Source organism: Amblyomma mixtum, chromosome 3, assembly GCF_055824585.1.
Source record: "Amblyomma mixtum isolate Tamu chromosome 3, ASM5582458v1, whole genome shotgun sequence".
NCBI classification, from domain to species: domain Eukaryota; kingdom Metazoa; phylum Arthropoda; class Arachnida; order Ixodida; family Ixodidae; genus Amblyomma; species Amblyomma mixtum.
The window spans coordinates 403,776,767-403,799,432 of NC_143014.1; the positions used below are offsets into that span (position 1 = coordinate 403,776,767).

Below are 22,666 nucleotides of genomic sequence, written 5' to 3' on the forward strand. Positions count from 1 at the left end.
TTTCATAACTATGACTAAATTAATAGAATTTTCTTTTCAAGACCAGTGTCCCCCCTTAATTGCCATCAAGGTGTACTCTTCTGGAATGGAACAAATTAAATCCACAAACATAATCACAAGTGCACAAACAATAACTTAAAAATACCTGAAGCTCTCTTCCATTTAGGTCTAACAATATCAGACAAACTGCTTTCACTGAATGGGAGCTCAACGCTCGAGTCGTCATGCATGTGTTTTATGTTCACGCTGTTCCAGTATCTTGCACTTGGTATCCAGACAAGCTGCATTCTACAGTGGACTCCTGAAGGAAAGGAAGAATCTGCTCTGCCAAAGCAGAACCACCCAAATCTGCCGCTACCGTGCACTGGGGCCCAAGCAGCAGCAACCCACCAGTGCCTGGAGGGTGGCTGCGTAGCACTGCTGCTGCCAGTGCTCGGGAACGGTGGCAAAGGCCCGGTGAGGCCACACCCGAACGTAGTGGCGTCCCGCCCACTGAACCGCCCGGGCTTGCAGCTCCCGCAGCCCACTGCAGCAAGGTGCCATCTGCAGGCACTCGGCCACACCAGCTATGCACTGGCTGCATGGCTGCCACAGGGAGAGCAAGGGACACAGGCACGGGAGTTAATTGAGGCTCTCAACGAGAGAGATAGAGAGAGAAAAACAAAACGGCACACAGTCTGACTGTCATTACTAGAGACTGCACCTTTAGGCACTAAATTTCAGGGTGGCAGAAGCAAGCGCGTGAATCCACGTTTTAGACACCAAATGGGTAAAAAATGCAGAAACTGAAAATTCCGCTGAAAATGCAACAGATTTTGAGAAAAGCGAGCATAAACTACCTCTGTGCCAAGAAAACTGACGATGCGCCTTTTTTGATGTGAAAAAAAAAAAAAGTGAGCTGCTGGAGGCAACCATTCATGTGCTGTCCATCAGCATGATTGGGACATGAGGAATTGCAGCAAAGCCTGTGCATAGATTTCAGCTAGCCCACTGCTTGCATTACAATACTATCTTGAAAGTTGAAAGGAGCATGAGCAAAGAGACAACGTTTAATAACCACACTTTCTGGCTCACAATGTGACATGCAGTCAAAAAGGCATGAAAACACAAAATAAAACACATTCAGGGCTGAGCATTATGAAGTGTTTCGGGTGCACGGGCCCCGTCAGGCAGAGCACATCTGCCTTTTGCCCTCGTATCCTAGACCTTGTTGCCTGAATAGAAGCATATCTATCTAAAAAAATATTAACCGAAGGCACTAACATCAGCAACAAGTGCACTCCATGAGAAACAGATTTAATTGGATGCTCAGACAGCAGCATCACAAAAAACTGGCAGTACCCACGAAGAACGTGTAACGGCGAGCTAAAATGCCCTCTATGTGGTGTGACAGCAAACTTTCAGGTTCCAATTTTAAGGACAGAACTCACAGTGGGAAAAAAAACAAGAAACTCGAAATTATCCAACTAGAAAAAATGTTCCACAAACACAGCTGCAATCAAACAAGAATTGAAAACCAGTTGATTCCTATCATATTTGTAAAACTTCCGATTTCGTGCGTTTCGGAAGCCTCAGCCTTTAAATTTTTTTTCCATACTGAAAGTAAGTAATAAAAGTGTACAAATATTTCCAACCTAAACAAAATGCTAAATTCATATTTTGCAAGCATTCAGCACTGTATCCAAGGAACAAACAAGTTATGAATGCCATAAAATTTTTACCATTAGCTGGCTAATTGAGAGAAAAAAGGATTAAAGACCACTTCTCCCCTAAACTTCCAACTGATGAGTTGTTCAGCGACAGTAATGACAATATGCAAGCAAAGATCATGCAAGCGTGCCCTATGGACTTCAACAGATATGTTTTGTCGAGAGCTACACTGTGGTATGGCAGAAGACAGATGTGCCGACAAATTAGCCCAGGTGATCACCGAAATAGACATGGGCTGCGCTTGAGAAGTGTCAGCCAGACAGCACAGAAAATCCCGCTTCACATACCGTCAGACAGCACTCTTACCCCCAGTAAGAATGTCATAGGACGGTACGGTCAGATTGGAACGCGAACACTCATATGCCGCACTTTTCTAGTTTGCAGCGAGATGTTGCTTTATACAACCAGTTTTAATATGTACTTCGGTAGATCCTATACCCAGAAACGTGAATAAGGCAAGTTGTACGCTGCAGCTTAAAGTACTCAATATATCCTTTTGTTTCGTTCAAAGGCGCTGTTCATGTTTCATTCTGGCCAGACTGTACATGCTCCATAAACACTGCTCTCTCCTTGGCACCCCCCCATCAAACCCCATCAACCCCCCCCCCCCCCCCACCAAAAAAAAAAAACCTTTCATTATGCATGCAGAAAGTACCCGAGACTCTGCATCTGCACAAATAAAGTTGTATGTGGCAGCCATGAAAAAAGTTGGGCCACATTTTGGCCACAAACAGTGCACAATCACTATGTCAAAACACATGGGCATGCACACTTATGTGGTTTCTATGGTCTATACCATTGAGCAAGTGGTACGATTTATGTTTCAGAAACAAATCGTACAAGCTGCCACACTAAACATCATGCCTAATACATGCTAGCAACTGCTTAAGATTTCACTGCCACAACACAGGCTTGAGTAATGGCGCATTAAGTGTGTGCCCGCTACATTATGTCAAATTATGCGTCGGTGCAGTGTGAAATGCTGTTATTTATACCATGCAATCAGTACACAGCTAGAGTGATCCGCAAGTGCACAGATAACTTGAGTTACAAATTATTACAGGTGGCAGTGAAGACTGGTATGTAAGCTACAAAAACTCATGACTGCTTATCTGCGACAGCAAACTGGTGACAGTCAGACCTAGCTTTTTAATCTTGTCCTGCCTCGCTCCTTGCACAAAGCTCACAAGAAACTATCTAAAGACAGTACAGGATGGCGTCAGTCCTGTCTTTTGTGTGCCTTCCGTGTCCTCATTTCTTGCACCATTACCAGTTTTTTCTTTCGAACTATCTCCGTAGACAGAATATTATTACAAGGAAAATAAGCATTTCATTTGATTTGAACTACTCCCACAGCTATCTGCAACAAGGGAGCGGAAAACACAGGCTGGGCAGCCAGGTCCCATGCACGCACACACCTTGTGGAAGAAGTGGCAGTAGTAAGTGCGCACATGGGAGAGCACCACTCGGCGCAAGCTGTCCACCCCGAGCACTTCAGCCAGGAGGGCCAGCTCCGAGACATGCACCTCCCGGGGAGGGCTGGCCGTGCCTCCGTACAGGTGGTGCAGAGCAAAGACCACTGCACCATGCGTGAACCTGCAGCACACAGAGAGCATTAACACTCAGCCAAGGGCTGTCCACCCATGAAGTGCTGTATTCCCCAAGTTAGAGCACACTGTTTAGAGTTGTTCTCATCACAAGAATAAGCACCATCATCACCACCCCCACAGTCCAAGTATGGTGGCCAGATGAGTAGGAGTGCCAACTGGCAAAGCAGAAAGTGCAACTCCCCATGTCTCCACTTCGTGACGGCAAAAATGGCACTGCTTCTCTCAGTACATTAAAGCCCCAGTGCTCATGTAAGGGTCATCTGCTACTTGTCACGATTACATCTAACCTTTTGCTAACCTTGATCTTGGCTCACAATGTTACTTATTGTGTTTACTATTACTAGACACGATGGCTAAAATATATACGGACTGTCTGGCAATAAAACAGTAAAGGTACAAGTTGCATTATTTTTGTCTGTTTCAGACAGTTCTCGCACAGCGCTATTTGCAACAAGCCCCGGGCTTTATACTAAAAATGAAGACCAGAATCTGTAAGGCCAGCCTGAAATTGGCAAGAAAGATACCCAAATTTCTATTGCTTTGGTGCCACTGCATTAAGAATTGTTTAGGAGATGCAAATTTGCTCTCCATTGGCTGAGAAGGTACTGCACTCCGTGTGAATGCCACTTCGAGGAACAGCTCATCAAATGGTACAACACATTTGTCATTGAGGGTAATGCTTTTCACATGTCGAAACTATTTTTAAGTAGTTGGCTATGTAGAGCAACCAATATGGGCCGAGTGCTAGTGTTTAATTTTTTTTTGGTGGCAGCCAAAGCTCATTCCCCTGTGGACATGGGCACTGCCAGCCTGTGTGAACATGGGATACCTCCTACTCCCACCCGATTCTTTGGACAGCTTGGAGATACATTGCTCTAAGACCCCACCACTTGCTTGTTTACTATGGGGAGGCATAGGTAAGACAACTAACTTTCTGTGAAGAAAACTTAAATTCCCAGAACTGGTGATGATGAATGATAAATCATTTGCTGAAAACCAAAAAGGCTAGGGCTACGGGAAGACTGATCGAGAACAAAGAATCTGCAGTAGTCCGTGACAGATCAAATAACGGTTCAGAATGCACATCACGTTATATTCGGATCCAAGAGATGAGTATGGTGCAAATTTTTTTAATGCAATAGCATTTAGGCTACCGTCGTGCAGTTTCTAGTTTCTCCATATCAAAATTCCCTGCTTGGTCACTGGGGTCAAGTGCATCAGCTTCATATGGGCACAGCAGAGGAAGTGAACAGTCTTTTCACTCGCGGCGCCACCGCCATGCCGTGGAAAAAATGCTTGCACTCCCCCTGCCAGTTGGCACAGGCACTCAACCTGTACACCATAGTCCAAGTGAAATCGACTTCTGGACACAGCCCTCTTCAGTTGACCTCCAAAAACTCCTGTCTTGTCCGAGCACCAGCCACACTACCTAAGTAAATTTCCTAACCTCACCGCTCTACCCAATTTTCTGAGCCAGTTTTCTACCTGTCGTGTGGAATACATGCCCTGACATGTAATGACATTACAAGAAGTTCATTTTGTCATCATAATTTCAGCTAAACCATTTTCAACTTGCATTTCTTCTCTGCAAAAATAATTTCCTGCCCCTTGCTGTATAACATTTTCTTTTCCATTGTTTGCTGGACTGTTTTCAGCTTCAAGCATTTTTGTCAGTCTCCACAACTGACCCTTACAGGTGAGTAATCATGAGATGCAACAGTTATATACCGTATTTGCTCACATGATGGGTAATGTTGGTTCGGGGAAGAAAACTTTGGGAACAACCCAAAAATTAAGAAAAATTTGGAGGATGCTTAAGCTACACCTTCAAGAGTGGAACGCGACAACGTCTTGCAGCGCTGCCAGGGAGTCCACGGAATGCTGTCGCCCGTTAGACAAATCGAAAACTGATTTTTTTGAGGAAAGGAAATGACGCAATAACAGACTCACTTATCATGGTGGACACCTGAACTGTGCATGATACGCAGTCCCCAATTAAAGGTCACCGGTTCCCCCAATTATAGGTCGACGGTTCGAATCCCTGCCGCAAGCTAGGCTCTAACTTAACTAGTATGCTTATGTGGCATGAAACACTGAATCGTATTACACCATCTGGAACATTCTGTGGCAAACGGTTGGCATGATACGATTTTTTCCGAAGCGCGGTGCTGACACTACTATGACACCGAAGGCTTTTCGACCAAACGAGCTGTATACGCTGTCGCGTAAAATTGTAAATGCTGCAGAGGTTGAAAAACACAGGCTCCAATCCATCAGCATGTGGTTAAGGTGACTGGTACAGCACATCACATAGAATAGCAGCGGTGCTGTGAGAAACTCGTCGCTAGAGACAGCACCTCTGAGTGCCAAGTGCGATGATTCTTAGTGCTGAGGAGCGCACAAAAGAAGATGCAAGGAATAAGTGACTTCATTTCATTTACTCGCATAATGCACTCGCACTCGCTTAATGATCGCACCCTCGAATTTTGTTGGCTGCTAAACAGAGACTGTTGCAAGGGTTGTGCTGTCACTGGTTCTCAAACCAACACTGCACAGTCAAAGGCTTGTTACATGCTATTGCATGTCCTCAGGTATGTGAAGGGCAGAACTTCTTTTTCATGATTCCGGCGCCAAACATTATAATGAGTCAGTGCAATAATCCTATGCCTGATAGTAACACCAGCAACGTACTCTTCCTCCTTTCATCATCTTCTCTTACACTTAAAAGTTCAGAAAACATTCGAATATCAAACTTCATGTCAATTTTCCACTCTTTAAAACCTAGCCCAACTCGCTTGAAACATTTCAACATTATGATTTGCAACAATGTGAAACTACTGTGTCATAATATGTACACAACAACACCTGTTTGTGCTATTCTCAACTCTGGTGAGATGTACCCTGCCATGCCTGACGCATTACATATGACATAGAAAGAAAATGAATGGTATTCTGCTGCCTATCGCACATATCTCATAGCCTTGGCATTCAATGGCTTGGATTCAGGCCCCTTGGTAGTTAAAGTACCACAGAAACCTAATATTAATTACATTTCTTCTTTCAAGTGATGCGTTAGACACTAGAATACATTGTTCCCCACGTGGTATTTGCCTACGACAACTAAAAAATTTATAATTGAATTTCTTCTCTTATGCTGTTTCGGTTTCATCAACCGAACAAAGGCAGTGACATGGTTGCAGTTTAGGTCACGCGAGTCACTACGTAGTTTTAATTCACTACAACCCTTAAGCCAGCCTGCTTCAAGATTTGGAACGACAAAAACAACACATTGGCAACTACACAGCCGCTTTTCCATGGCTCACGTGTCCTAAACACCAACTATACGTCACTGCCATTGTTCGGCTGATGAAACCGAAAGCATCAAGAAGAAATTAAAATATAAATTATATAGCGGTTGTAGGCAATTACCACAGGATGATATATGTGTACTAACGTCTAACACATCATTTGAACGAAAACACACAAGCAAAAATATGGTGTCTATACTCCTTTAAATACCACAAGAGCAGTCTACACAATAAGCTAGTGCAGCATGTCAACTACGCATATTTGGTTCATATGTGCAATTTATCATCCCAAAGTGGCATACAGGCCCCGAGAGATGTCATAATGAAGGGTCATGGATTTACTTCAACCACCAAGGGGCTTTTAAAGTGATTGCACAGAACACAGGAATTTTTCAATTTTGCTCCCATCAAAATGTGGCCAGAATTTATCTTACAACCTCATGTTTGCTCAGTAGCAGAATGCCTTAACCACTGCGCCACCACAGCGCATCAACTTATGTGGAAATGCTAATGGTCAACGAAACTGAACAGATCAAATGGACACTCGACAAAAATTTGACTACCAGAAGTTGTTAGACATGTGCCAGAGCTTCAGCAACAAGATAACAGGCCAATTTTACAAAGCCTACTGTGCATGCACGTGTTTAGTGGAAGCAGTCAAGTGCCATCTTGGTAGTAGTCCTTCGTGGCGGCGTCTGCATGACAGCACACCTTATTTGGTGCCTTGACTGGCATTAGACCCAGTCACAGCAGCTTTTCGCCATGCATTTATTTTGGTCGGTTAAAGGAAACAGAGGCGCCATGACAGAGTTTTCAGGGGCGCAGTCCTAATCGCAGCTGATGCAGTGCTGAGAGGGTGTGTAGTTGCTGCATACAGTGGGGTGAAAGCAACAGCGATGCTGCGCTTGTTACTCGAACCTTCATGCTTAAAACGTTGCAGGCGATGATGAAAACATGCTTGACAGTCACTTTTGCTCATTTTGCCAGCAGAACATTTCTATGCATAGCGATGCACGTGTTTGAGCGCCTTCATACAGTGCTTACACTTCCTGCCATCTCCTTTTGCCGTGTTAATTTTCGCACATCCATCTAGGCATCCACTAGCCATGCCATAGAATGTTTGTTGTCTATTTCTTTTTCATGCTTCTACCCTAAAAATGACCATCATCATCATCATTATCAGCCTGACTACGCCCACTGCAGGGCAAAGGCCCCTCCCATGTCTCTCCAATTAACCCTGTCCTTCACCAGTTGTGGCCACCGTATTCCCGCAAATTTCTTAATCTCATCTACCCACCTAACTTTCTGCCACCCCCTGCTACGCTTGCCTTCTCTTGGAATCCACACCGTTACTCTTAAGGACCAGCGGTTATCTTGCCTTCGCATTACATGCCCTGCCCAAGCCCACTTCTTCCTCTTGATTTCAACTAGGATGTCATTAACCCGCGTTTGTTTCCTCACCCACTCCGCCCGCCTCCGATCTCTCAACGTTACACCTATCATTTTTCTTTCCATAGCTCGCTGCGTTGTCCTTACCTTAAGCTGAACCCTCTTTGTTAGCTTCCACGTTTCTGCCCCATAGGTGAGTACCGGTAAGATACAGGTGTTGTATACTTTTCTCTTGAGGGATATTGGTCAACTGTCCATCATGATTTGAGAAAACCTGCCATATGTGCACCACCTCATTCTTATTCTTCTAGTTATTTCCTTCTCATGATCCGGATCAGCTGTCACTACCTGCCCGAAATAAACATATTCTCTTACTACTTCCAGCACCTCGCCACCAATTGCAAACTGCTGTTCTCTTGCTAGACTGCTGAATATTACTTGCTATGCATGCATATGCATGCTAATTTTTAGCCCCGCAGTTCTGCTCTATTCTGATATTTTCTAATTCCCTCAGGACCGAACACGCTAATTCACGGGTAAACACTAGATGGCCGTTTTTTATTTTTTAAAATACTGATTAAGCCAAGAGTGATGCTTCAGCATAAATGAAATGTTGCTAAGGTGTAATGGTCAAAGACCATTCTACAACAAAAAATAACGAATTATTTTACATTTCCAGTTTCATAGCCATGCTTTCTAATTCAACAAAATAGAGAAAGCACCATCGCTACTAGGGCAACTTGAGGGATTGGGAGAGAATACATGCATCAAGAACACACGCACTGTGGACTCCTGAATATAAGAACAAAACTTCACACAGTTCTTCACCCGCAACCTTACACTGGGCAGAAATTGCTGTAAAGATGGCTCGACGAAGCAGCTCAAAGGCGAATCTAACCACCTCCTTTTGTTGGCAGTTTAAGAGCCTCCCTCAAAGCTGAATGGCACATAGAAGGCTTTTCGGAGCTTCAGACCTTAAAAATTCACCATTTGCCAACGTACACTGATTACAAGGACATGACGGCTAAATATGCTGAATAAGGCTTCTTCAGCTGCCTCTCGTGACCAGCCCCTGCACTCTCTATTGGGGACCTTTTCATCTTTCCAAGATACAAAAAATCCAGCGCCCTCTGCTTTGCGCAGCTGTCGGAACACCTGGCACACCTCAGGTGAACCCACCTGTCCCAAAAATTCAGCATTCAGGCAGATAAACATCGCCTGGAGATGCAAACATGACTGCTTCTCGCACGTACGCCACACACCACGGCGACGCGGCCACTGGCTGGAGTACCAAATCTCTCAGAGTGCACAGTAGCAGCCAGCCTATCAGAGATGATAGGCTCACTTGTTGAAAGCCCAAGTTTCTCAAGTAAGAGAAACTTGCGCTAAAAGCTGCGTGAAAAAAGGATAAGAACACAAGCCTTTCTCACCCATCCATGCTGATGACCTCGGTCTCCTCGGCAGCAAAATCTTCCCTCAGAATGAGCAAGAAATAGTCAGACCGCAAGGCCAAAATGAACCTGCAAGGAAAAAAAACAATGCAATAGACTAATTAAACTGGTGGGCTTAATGAAGCCACATCAGCTTCACCTCTCTATTGCCAGAGGCACCTGCTACAGGAAAATGCCAGCACTATAAATCTATCTGTAGTGTATGCCTTCAAAGGCCACCCAATTGCTAGGACTCCATCTAATGGCTCAGGGCAGTGCAAAATGTACCAGCAAAATACTACATGAAAAGATCAATTTCCGTGGGCCACTTCAACATCCGCCGGATGAGTCTCCCCTGGTACACAGACTTGACACTCTTAATAACCCTTTGGTCGAGAGGCTGGATAACGGATGTGCATTTGGGGGGGAAAAAAAATCAAGTGGACAGTCATCAGGAAGTCTTCGATGTGGTGGGCACTGCAGTTATCCAAAAAAAGGCAGATGGATCTGCCCTGCTTTGGCATATCTGCATCAAAGGCTTCCAGCCAGCTGGAGAATACTGTGCGTGTCATCCAAGCTTTCTGATTAGCAGTGTACTCAACCAGAAGCCTTCGGTTACCTTTAAAGCACTGTGGCGTCGTGCTCTGGCTGATCACGAGGAGAAGACGCTTGTCGGATCCGTCCATGTTTGAATGCAAAAGAATGGTCACCCGCTTTTTGCTCAGCTTACCGCCATGACATTTTTGTCCCCTCAGGTCAAGCGTTTTTGATGGCAACATTTTGTAGAAAAAGCCAGTTTCATCCACATTATAAATTTCGGAGGACTTGCATTTGTCCATTATGCTTTCGCAACTTTCTTGCATCCAGGGTGATGCTGCTTCACCGTGACGCTCACAGGCTCCCCCGACAACACCTTGGTGAACGATGCAGTGCCATGCTTTGAATTGGCTTAGCCATCCAGCGCTCGCTTTAAAGTTGTTGTGCCCCAGAATGCACGCGATGTGAATAGCCTTCTGCTGCAGATGGCTTCCATACAAAGGCAGCGTGTTCTCTTTCGTGTCGAGGAACCACTGGAATACGGCCTTATCGACGTCTTCGCAGACCGGCGTTGCCACAGTCTTGTGCTGCACGCACACGCCGGCCTAAGTGCCTCTATGATGCTGCTTTTGGATTTCAGAATAGTAAAAAGTGAGCTGCACTGGATACTGAACTCCTCTGCAATATCAGACTTCTTTCTCCCTTTTGCAGCTTCGGTGATGACTGCAGACTTTTCCTGCAGCACCAAGAACTTGTGCTTTTTAACAGGAGGCAGAATCTTTCTGACACGCCGAACAAAACATTGGACGAAAGCAAGACACAGGCGATTTCAGCGTTTCGGCGTACACGCGGCACACGGCAAGATAGCGTGGTAGTGGGCAGTGTCAACGGCCAGCAAGGAGGAAAAAAAACTGCCAGATGACCAGCGGTGTCGTCACATGAAGCGTCACGTGCCTGCATAGTTGCCATCAGACAGCCTAGCAAAAAGCTGCTTTAAGCTAAAAAAAAATAAGTAACCTAGTGTAAACAGCAATGACCGCGCTGATGCTTGCTGGCAGAAACGTATGTGCCTGACTTGTCGGATGAGTGTGCTGCTGCAGTTTTGGTACTTCTCCGTTCCCAACTGGCTGATGAGCCGAAAAAAATGTTGCAGATCACTACCTCAAACTTTTGTTATTGCGGGACTGCTTTTTAAAAACCCTTTGCTGCTGAGAGGGTGGAAATGCATTGAACTCTATGGAAGTTTGCTGGCGGCACAAGATTTTTTCGTTGCCGCGAGAATTTCGCTCTTGAGGGCTTTCGTTAATGAGCAGTTCAACTGTATCAAATTTCCTGCATACATCTTGAAGCTTTAAATTCTATACTCTACACTGTACTCATTCGTAAACTCTCTACTATTTCTGCCTGGTCTTCTGTGCTCACCACTCAGGCTATAAGCATTACGGTCTGAATGTGCATTATGAAGAAAACACTGCCTGGCACTTGCAGAAGTCCAAGAAGCTTAGGAATGACCTAAGCTCTTCATCTTCAGCTCTCAACAAAACAGCAAGGAAAGCAAGATGGAAAACAACAACAATAGCATCACTGATCCTGCTGAAAAAGCTTTCAGCTTCGACCACTTTCCACAAGCTCAGCCCTCAAGTTCATCTTGAAGAATTTAAGCAAGTCCCATTGCCATATGGGGATCCCATTTAACGAAAGCTGGCAGGTCCTATTGGGAAAGCCTGCTCGTTCTACAGGAAAGGCAAAATACAAGACAGTGCATGGTGCAATATGCCAGGCAGTGCATGATGCGAGACAATTTACCTCTCACCCCATTCATATTTTTATTACAATTTTTAAGCCTATGATAAGTGGTAAACTAGTGAGGCAAGCACACCTCCAGCCAAAGCTTGTCCAACAAATGCTGTGGCTAGGAGATCATGAGAACATACAATGCGAGTCACCCTTACAGCCCTTTCAACAGTCTTCACAGCATGTTTCAGATAATTTTAAGTACCCACTGAGGTCCACGTCGGCAAGGCACATGACCGTTCAAATTCCATCACTTCTGTAAATGAGAGTCAGTACATCCTTTTTTTAACCTCAAAAACTACTCCAACTTCTCACATTAAGCAGTGCATTGCCTGTGCAGTAGGTGACAGTTTGTCGATGAGTGTTCATACCTGTGTGCCCCGATGTCCTTGCCCTCTACGCGAATTGTGATGTCCGTCTCCACCTGGCCAATGAACATCCTGAGCAGGTCGTCCCCCAACTTGGAGCAGGCACCCAGCCTCTCTGGGCTGCAGCCTGACTCCTGCATCCTCTTGTCGATGCTTGACAGGCAGCTCACTTCAGAGACCTCCGAGTACACAGTCTCTGAATCATCATCCCCATCTCCAGGAGAGAAGGGAGGCTGCGGTAGGCATAGGCAGCACATAAGGAAAGAAGCAAGGATACCAGGGCACCCACAAAACACTCCGCAAATGGTTACACTAATTACATTACACTAAGATATGGATCAATTTTTTGTTAACCTATCACTGCAAGGATATCTGCAACTATTTAATAAATGCTAGCCCTTGATGTCACCCTTGGAAACACTCATAAAGCATATTTTACACCAGGACTTGATATCACGTAAAAGTGTCACCAGCATAGTGTTCACCACCTTGTGAGCTGCTCTCCGATGCCAATCCATCAATTAGAATGTCCCTGTTTCACTGCCCATCAAACACTGAAGAGCAGGAGGAGGTCAGAAGTATACCACACTGAAAATGCAGACAAGGTTAGGCATCCCCAGAATCAGCATCCCAGAAGTGGTATCAAACAAAATTTGAACTCTGTGTTCATTCTTTTAAACCTGACACTTTATGCAGTAATTTACAGAGAAAGAAGTGCTTTAGTTGGATTAGTCAGGTCTGAGCTCCTGTGCTTGGATAAGGTGGTGGACCCTTTGGTCACCAGCATCATGCCTCAGTCACCAGCATCATGCTAATGGCCTGTGTTGCAAAATGCACATTGTGCACCCATATAAGCTCCAAAGATTTTTTTTTTTTATTTATTTATTCATACTGTTCACCCTCTGCATGAGGGTCATTACAGGGAGGGAAACATATACAGACACAAGTGCAATTCTCTTCGCTAAAAAAAGAAACACTCAAATGCACAGAATTACAGATTTGCACAGCAATCTTCCAGGAACGCGTTCACACCTATCACAAATTTGTCTACATCTGTTTGGTCCACAACGTCACTTGGTAGTTGATTCCAAATTTCTACAGCATCGGGAAAAAAGGAGTAGCGATAGACTTAGTACGTGTAATAATAGGTTGTAATACCTTACTGTGATTTTTCCGAGGGCAACGCTTCAGGGGAGGTGTAACATAGTGATGTTTATTAACTTTGACTTTATCATTCATTATCAGAAAAAAAAGTTTCAATTTCTGCTTTAGTCTTCTTTCTTCTAGTGATTCTAACTGACACTCTTTTAGCATTGCTGTGACTGAATCAGTGCGGCGGTATTTAGAGCATATAAAACGTGCTGACATCCTTTGCAATCTTTCCAGTTTCCGTTTTAAACCCTTTTGATGAGGACTCCACACTGCACTTGCGTACTCTATGATTGGCCGCACGAACGTCTTGTACGCAATCAATTTAATTTCTCTAGTCGCATTCGGCAACTTCCTCCTCAGGAAACAGACCTTCTGGTAGGCTTTTAAATAGACATTTTCAATATGGGTGCGCCAGTCAAGATTATTTGTTAATGTCACTCCCAAGTACTTGAGACACTTTACTTGATCTAAGGAATTTTCACCGATATTGTATCGAAACATCATAACATTCTGCTTCCTTGTTACTTGCATGTAATTAGATTTTTGGTAGTTTATTTCCATACCCCATTTCAGGCACCATGAGTTTAACGACTGAAGACATCTATTTATGTTCATCTGATCTGCCGGGGAAGCCACAGGAGAGTAAATTAAACAATCATCGGCAAAAAGTTTCATTCTGACAGGCGATTCGACGATAGCAGAAATATCATTTATATACAATAAAAACAAAAGCGGACCTAAAACGGAGCCCTGTGGCACCCCCGACAGAACTTCACGCCTATTCGATACTGCACTTTCTATTTTGACGACTTGACAGCGGTTACTTAGATAGGCCTGAATCCATAGTACTATATTTTCAGCGATTCCTAATCTGCGTAGTTTAAAAAGAAGCTTATGATGCGGAACTTTATCGAAAGCCTTCGAGAAGTCTACACAGACCACATCTACCTGCTGACGTTCATCTATAGCCTTGCAAAAGTCGTTCACTGTTTCAATTAAAACAATGAACAAAATAAAATGTGCACTCATCAAATCCAAACCAGAGCTATTAAAAAACGTGGGGGGTGGTTACCTTAAACACAACTTTTTAGTTAATGTTGCATGCCTGTCTTGAAATGGTTATACAGTAGAACCCCGTTCATACGTTTTTCACCGGACCGGGAAAAAAAAACGTAACAGCCGGGAAAACGCAACAGTGAGGAAAGCACCGAAAATTAATGAAAACAGTGCAGCTTTGACTTGAAACAATTAATTTCCGCAATTTGACCCTAGGACTTTAAAAAATCGAGAATGGTGGATTGCAGTTTCTTTCGCTCGCTGGAAAGAACAACGCGTTTCTCAATAGCAAAGGCCGCATTGCTGTCAGCGTCGCTTTGCGGTGCGGCCACACCGCACGCACGCAGCAGTGCTGTGCAGTTCACGCGCTCACTGCAGTCCACGCTGAAGCGATGTTGTGCACAGCGTCAAGCACTGAAATGTTTGTAGGCTGCTCGCCGCGCTGCTCCGCGTAAGCCGCCCTGGCTGCCTGTCAACTGCGTTTAGTACGTCCAGCTTTTCCTCAAGGGAAAGCCCCTTCCGCTTACTCAACACTATCACGCCATCAAAGCACAATAAAGATGTTGCGACTGAGAAGGATGAAAAGGAAATTGCACGGGCCCTGCCGACTGGCCCCTGCCGACTGGCTCCAGCCGACTGGCTCCAGCCGAGCCACCACCGCTGTCACTTGCAGATAGAGGAGAGTTAAAAGATAAAAAGAAAGAGTGAAAGAAAAGACGCGCTGATAAGCGACCGCAGCCGCGCGCCTCCTCCTCACCACCTCCCACGATAAAGATCGCGGCGTTCGGCGTGCGAGGCAGATAGCCATCTAGTGGCGGCCTCTCCAACTCGCGTGCGGCTTCTTGCAGCCAGTTCGGTAGCCAAGCCGGGCCAAGACTCGTCAAAAATCAAAATGGTGGTTGGCGCGCATTGCCCGGGCGGGTTCGGGAAGCCCGGTTGCGACGTATCATGCGGGATCGTTTCCTCGGCTACGACGTAACAGCGGGGTTCCCAATACATTGGATCCTATGGAAGCTGTGCCGGGACCCGAAGAAAACGACGTAACAGCCGGGAAAACGCAGCAGTGAGGAACGTAACAGCGGGGTTCTACTGTACTAAACATTTTACACATACAGTCTCAGCACTTTCTTTCAATGCACACACCAGCGGAGATTATGCCTTGTAGAGGAGGATCTGACAGTGCTCAGGTCACTTGTACAAATGCAAACACAGTGCATGAAGGGGCTATACTATCTGAGGCATGTACGCACCCTTGGTATACTTTCCCTGGGCACGACTGCAGGAGACTCTTGAACCACACTGGTATCAGCCTTAGTCACAAGGACTTCCAATTCTGGTTTCTTGGGCAGTACTGTTGATGACACTGGTCCTGCTGATGGCAACACCTCAGCTTTTGAAGACGCGTCCTTTTTAGGCACATCACCTTCCCGGTCACTCTCATGCTCTAGGGAATCACTGTCCTCGCCATCGCACACCTCAGACCTGTGGAATGTCATGGCATCCACATCCTGGGGCCGTGTTGACGACTTCACGGGCAATGCCCTGGGTGCTGGTTTCACAGGCTCTGGCTTTGCCTTGCGCCTGAGAATCGGGCTCATTGGCAGCAAGCAGACTTCAGGAGGCTGGAACCTTGATTGGCATGTCGACACCCTCTTTGGTGAGGAGACGTCCCCTTCAGCAGTGGGACAGGGTGCAATTCTAGTAGTAGGCTGTTCCGTAGCTGGGATCTCCTCCGACACAACCAATATCTCTTCACGCTCAAAGTGTTCCCACATGCGGTGTTCAACAATGCTTCGCTGCCTCTCTACACTGTTTGCACCATCCTTTGCAGGCTTTCCCTGGTAGTTACTATACGCTTCGTGGGCACAGACAACACTTTCACTGTGGTCATCATTGATGTCAATGAACATCGACAGTGACAAGGTGCATGGCATTGTGCGAGAGGATGGCTTCTCATCAGGATGAGAGTCATCGTGGTGAACTGTATTGAAGTCAACGTACATGTAGCATGACTGAGGTCGTTTGGACGAATCACTATCTCCTTTGGGCTTGCTTGCTGGTGACCTTTTCTGGGCCTGGCCTGCACTAGCATCTCCACCAGCATCTATGTACATGTACAGAGACGAACCTTGGTTTGACGGCTCCTTGTGCTGCTGTGCCTGGGTTTCCTCTGGTTTTGTCTTGTTTATGTCGATGTAGAAGGGGAACAGCGCACCCGATGCGCGACGCTCCTGGTTTGACCCCAGTTCAGCTTGGTCAGCAGCACCCTGCGAGGGCACTTCCCCCACATCATTAAGGCTGTCGTACGCCACTGCCTCAGTAACAGATGTGTTCTGGGACATGAAGCCAGAATCATTCATCCCAAAAGCAACACAAGAGCCTCTCTTCTTCTCGCCAAGTTGCCCACCGACCTTAGGTGATCTCGGAAGGCATTGGTATGACACTGGCATGGGAGCAGGAGATTTCTCGTGCAGGAAGAATGCAGACATTGGTGCCAGAGACTTTCCATCCTGCTCTGTGGAGACTTTCAAGCCTGCTTTATTGCACTCCTCTACAATTGTGGATTTGTTGCTATGCTGTTGCTCCTCATGCTCCTGCACACCCATTATCGCTGCTGTCTCTTCCCCATTCCACTTTTCAATGGCTGCCTCGAGCGGCATCTGGCTCTGCAGATCAAATGTTCCACTCCGCACCATGCTGTTGCTCATGCTCACGGAGCACTCGTCCCGGTTGTCTGAGACGTCATCGCAGGCTTGGCTTTCCTCGTACACTTGGGTGCTATCGCATAGGCTGTCTAGAGGTTCTTCTACATTTCCAGCTGTTGCATCACGGTTCTCACTACAGTTGGCGTCATTGTCATTCACAAAGCATGAGCGGAAATTCTCTAGAGAGTCCTCAGCCCCCGTCTGCTCAAGTGACCCAGTAAACACGCCGCCATTGTCCCCACCTGGTTCATTGGCTGAGCCGCTCTCGATTACTTCCCGAGTTCCCTCCCTGGTGTCAGTCTCGCCAGTCATGTCCTGAAAATCATCATCGCCACCATCTTCATCATCTGTCGAGGCAGGATCATCCTGGGAGCGGAGGGCTCGAAGAATATCATGCTCCTTCTTTCGAATGTCATCATCGGAGTACACGCTCCTGGATGAAATGCCAGACAAGAGAAAAAATCAATCAATCACTGCACCAGCCCCCAACATGAACGGGATGTTAAGTGGTTGCTTCAGTAATCAGACATATTTGCACAAATAAGAACATCGGTAGACATTTCAGAAGAGATGAGGCTTGGGCATGTTGGTCAGACATACTTAAGGGAAAAAATAGCGCACACGAGAAGACGGGACAAGCGCTTGTCTGTGTCTCCTCGCTTGTCCCGTCTTCTCGTGTGCACTATTTTTTCCCCTTTAAATTGGTAGACAGGTCCTTAAGAACCAATTTTTTACTCCCTTCGTCACTTTGTGTCAGTTCAGTGGAAATGGAACAGCACACAAAGGGAACAGCATAATGGGACAAGCACAAGTACGGACAGACACTAGGACAAGCCCTTCCCTTTGTGTGCTTGTCTGTTAGAGCTGAATTCACATATAACCAACTATAAAAAAAAAAACAGTTTTCTTCCTTCCTTCTTCCTCATCCCAAAGGTGACACTACGTAGTCCTGGTATCTGTATTCTAAGCTCAACGCTCTTAAGGAATATTAGCCTGCAATGCACACCACACGAGTGAAGTAGCAAAAGCAGCTGTAGCAGATCTAGTGTGACAGAACACACAGGCAACCAGCGGTACCCACTCCCCCTGCTGCTTTGTACTGCATTTGCACAGATCACACGGTGTTAATTTTCACTGAGAACCAAAGTGCTACAATATCAGAAAGCATGTCATAAAGATTCTGTTCATGCCCACAACTTTAAGGGGAGACGCAGGTCTTGAAATGATAAAAAAATGTGAAAATTTCGATGTTGCAAAAATGGCAAAGCACCCGCACAAAAAGGTTTAAGGCAATTGCATATTCTCCGCCTACGAAGAGTGGAAATTGTGATTTCGGAGCGAAATGTGACAGAACTTCGCGCCTGTAGCTTCTCATGACCACGTTCCCGATGGCCACCATCTTAGTTTTGTTTAAAAACTGGGCCCCTCCCCCACATCCTGGTATTTCTCACTACTGCGAAATATTACTGGAGTGTCCCCATTCTGCTGTTTTTTCAGGCCTCTACAACGACCTCCAAATAGCTGGCACACGCACTTCAAATGAGATTTTCTCAGCTTCATGATTTTTGCCATCGTGACTAGCCTTACGGAAGTTTTTATGTTTTTAAGGCGCAATTTCAAATATTCTTATATCGTTGAAAGCAGAAAGAAGTAAACTGTGGAGCTATGCTTTTTTTTTTTGGCTGAGTCGAACATTATTATTTTGTGAACCATGTCACCTAACTATATTTCATAATTATGGTGCTTGGACATAACTGAACATTTTTATATGATGATGCACCTCAAAAACAGTATAATTAGCATAGCTCCAGATGGCAGGTCTTTGCCTATGGCTTCATTTCAATTGAAAGTGTCTTAATGACCCGTAAGAATTCAGGTAATTATGCTTCAATTATTTTCATATACTATGGGAACTACTGAGATACACTGAAACTAATTATATTTTTGAAAACAGGAAGAAACACATAAGCACACCCAATTTCATTATGATATCTTTTATAATTAAAATTTTCATTTCCAGTCCGTGTCTCTGGTTAACATAGTTACAATAGCCTTTATTGTTCCCACACTGCCCGCTTTTAGGCACTGCATTGAGAGTATGACTGCAAGGTATTGGCCTCACAAAGAATGAACTCAAAGTACAGGCAAAATATGTAACCTGGCAGCACACAACCAGGCAGCACACAACCTTGGATTTTGCAGCTGACATGATTCAGGAAAGCAAAGCCCATGAAATAAATCCCCACAAAGACTCACAGCACAGACAACACAGCAGCCACCATCATGCCCCTGAACTCAGTTTTCTTCACATCTCTTCTCCCATATAACACTTAAATGACTCTTAATCAATATAGCATGCCTCTCACATTCTGATATGGCCACACTGAATATGGAAATGAACAAAAATGGGCATTTGTCCGAATCCATGTAATTTAGCAATTAGTACACAAATTGCAGCCAAATAAAGCTGCATTATTTCTGCAGAACTTGCAACGAGATGTCACCCATGAACTGCCCAAGGAGACAAAGACGCAGTTCGTTTTGATTGCAAACTTTTGCCACAGGTTAACATTACAAGTAATGAGCTACTAGAAATAAAAATTACTACATCATGCATAGTTCCGTATGCACGAAAAGCATGCAGAACTAAGCGTTCACAAATGAAAAAAATTCACCTCTCTCAAGAAAGCAAAAATGCCTCTGTGTACACACTCAGTACTCTCTTTTTTAGCCCATGCCATCATACAGACAACTTGGCACAACCATTTCTTCTACTTTAAATTGAAAAGCTCATCCTGACCAAATCATGGAAAATGGCAGTGCGAAAGAAACGGGGATGAAGATGTAGAAACACAGGCGACAGGACAAGCGCTGAACTACCCGCTTAATTTTATTGAAAAACAATCCAGATCTTAAACGTTCGAGTGCATCACAAGTCAGGTTATTGATAAAACTATGAATGCGCATCTAGCAGCAACACAACATTCATTCTCATTATCACTGGAGGCTAGATACAGGCAACCACGTGAGGGCATACCTCTAAAAGCGGAAGAAACGACCAAAGCACGGGCAGAACGAGTCTTTACATCAGAGCAAAAGCAGAGACAGATTAACCACAAAAACAAACAAAAAAATCAACAACAAAAGAGCCAACAAGCAAAGGTCTAGTCATTTAGTTGCACAAAAGCAGTGTCAGGTGGAAAAGGAACTAAGTAAAACCACGAAAGAAATGTAATCATTGGATGGCGCCATCCTGAAAGGAGATTTGTCTTGGTGCTGGATGCACTTTCATGGTTGCATCGATAACCTGACTTGTGATGCACTCGAATGTTTAAAATGTGGCCCATTTTTTGAATAAAATTAAGCTGGTAGTTCAGCACTTGTCCTGTCGCCCATGTTTCTACATCTTCATCCCCATTTCTTTCGCACTGCCACTTTCACTGATTTGGTCAGGATGAGCTTTCAAATTTAAAGTAGAAGAAATGGTTGTGCCAAGTTGTCTGCATGATGACATGGGCTGAAACAGAGTTTATTGAGTGTGTACACATAGGCGTTCTCGCTTTGTTGAGGGAGGTGCATCATTTTACATTTGTTAACGTTTAGTTCTGCATTCTTTTTGTGCATACAAAACTATGCATGATAGAGATACTTACGAGTTTAGAGCTCGGCAATAAATGTATTTTGTTGACGTGGCCACATTTACATGCTGCAGTGTACACTCAAGCTCTCAAGTAACACACCCTTTCCACTCCTCTCAATCCCAAGAGTACCGGCTTCCAGGATCCTGGATCACATTAAAGGCCTACTTGACCAAAATTTTGCAAACCATAAAAACGTTTTTTTCGTAGTACATCCCCGGATTATGTTAACCACAAAACATTACGTTACAGTTTCAAGCAGTTAAGTTGCCAACGGTACACAAAATTCGGAGTTTTCAATAACGAAACAGGAAAAATGGGCGTCATTACCACCCGCTGGAAGCGATGCATGTTTAAGACAGGAGTCCATATAGGTTCAGAGCGTCTGCTCGATACAGCTCGTGCAAAGCACTGGTAGTGGTAGCGTGTACAGCACTTTGCTCAATAAATGGTAGTTATATATGGAAAAACATATATTAAATTACATAACTTGCATCATACATGGAATGAAACGCCCCAGAAAAAACTGGCAGTGGCTTAGCTCAGCTAGGCCAGGATATACACAGCAAAAGCAATTTCGTCTCCTGACATTTCAGTAGCAACACGCCACCGTCGTTAAGCAGCTTGGCGGCGTCTCTTAGCGAGACGTTCCTCTCGTTTTTTGGACGTCTCGGCCGATCGCTTAGCTTTTCTCGTTTCATTATCATGCTGTCGGCCTGCCTTGCACCATGCGATGACTTCTGGATCGGAAGACTCAATGTCACGCAGCCTGTACTGCTGCCGTGACGAGCACGGCCGCTCTCCTTCTTCTATGGTGCGTGTCTAAAGGTGGATTCACACGACGGACCGCTTCACGGACCAATCGGTCACGTGATGTCTGACGCGCGGTCCCCCCGTCCGCGGCGAGCATTCACACGACGGGAGGAAGCAGCAGACGACAGCGCGGACGAGCCAGTCGGATTATCGCATTGTCGGCGTAATCGTCTCTGTGCGTATCCCACAGAGCGGGAAAACTTTCCACAAGGGCAAGAAAAAAAAAGGTTGCGTCATCTGTGAACCTAGAACCATACGAACAAGACGCGCTTTGGCTGTTAGAAAGTTCGCCAAGTGGTTCCATCTTCGCAGCTGTCAACAGGACTATGTAGTTTTTCGCGCTCGCATGTACTTTGGTTCGACCAGAGGCTTGTATTGGATTTTGTAAGCTTGCTCGTTGCCAGACTAAACAGTTTAACCGCTACTGCTTTGAGAGTCACGGCCAAGGATCTCAAGCAATCCGAAGTGTGAAAAGGTCTCTCGGCCATATCACGAATCGCTGCTCGCGAGTGAAGCGGAGCAGCAGGAATCAGTGACGTAGGGTCACGTGATGCCCATCCGCGAGGGCACTTCGCGATTTGGTCCGTCGTGTGAATCCAGCTTAAGGAGCGAGCGCATCGCTTCCAGCTTATATCCCAGCTGCGCGGCGCAACTCTGCGCATGTGCAGTGCGGCGCAGCGGCTGCGGCGCCATGGTTGCCATGGTACTGGTTGCCTTGGCAACAGCGCATGCGCAATAGCAGCCTTTGGCAGGCACCGCGAAATGCACTTCTGCTAGCCTAGCGTAGCTTTTGCTGCAAAAGTTTTAAATGTGTTCTATTTGCTGTGGTAGACTAGAAAACTCCTCGTTCAACCTCAGTGAAGATGATCGCGCCGCTATGCTAGTGAGCGTTGTTTGCCTGGTAGTATTCGATTACAGCTTGTGCAAAGTTTGGACACCGCGAAGGAAGGAGGCATGTTCAAATGGAGGCCAAGTAGAAAAAGTGCTTGTACTAATCAAGTCACTATTTTTGAGCGGGCCCGCATGCCAAAAGCACACATGCGCTATGCTATGTGTGCAATATGGTTATTGTCTTGATAAAAAAAAATGACCTGCCTTCTCCTTTCCCTTCTCATTTTTTATCCCCCGTAGAAAGGTATTTCTGCCTGTGCAAAAA

At 45.4% G+C, this 22,666-nt stretch overlaps 1 pseudogene across 1 annotated transcript in view; it reads right to left on the reverse strand.

The window, feature by feature from the left end:
- The window catches only part of LOC149357436 (uncharacterized), a 42,892-nt pseudogene that overhangs the window by 16,187 nt on the left and 4,039 nt on the right, over positions 1-22,666 (reverse strand). Inside the window, exons 3-6 of the transcript XR_016291826.1 lie at positions 15,605-17,492; positions 12,150-12,379; positions 9,448-9,537; positions 3,129-3,306 (exon numbers count right to left, since the gene is read on the reverse strand). The product of XR_016291826.1 is annotated as an uncharacterized LOC149357436 (transcript). The remainder of the gene's footprint in view (positions 1-3,128; positions 3,307-9,447; positions 9,538-12,149; positions 12,380-15,604; positions 17,493-22,666) is intronic.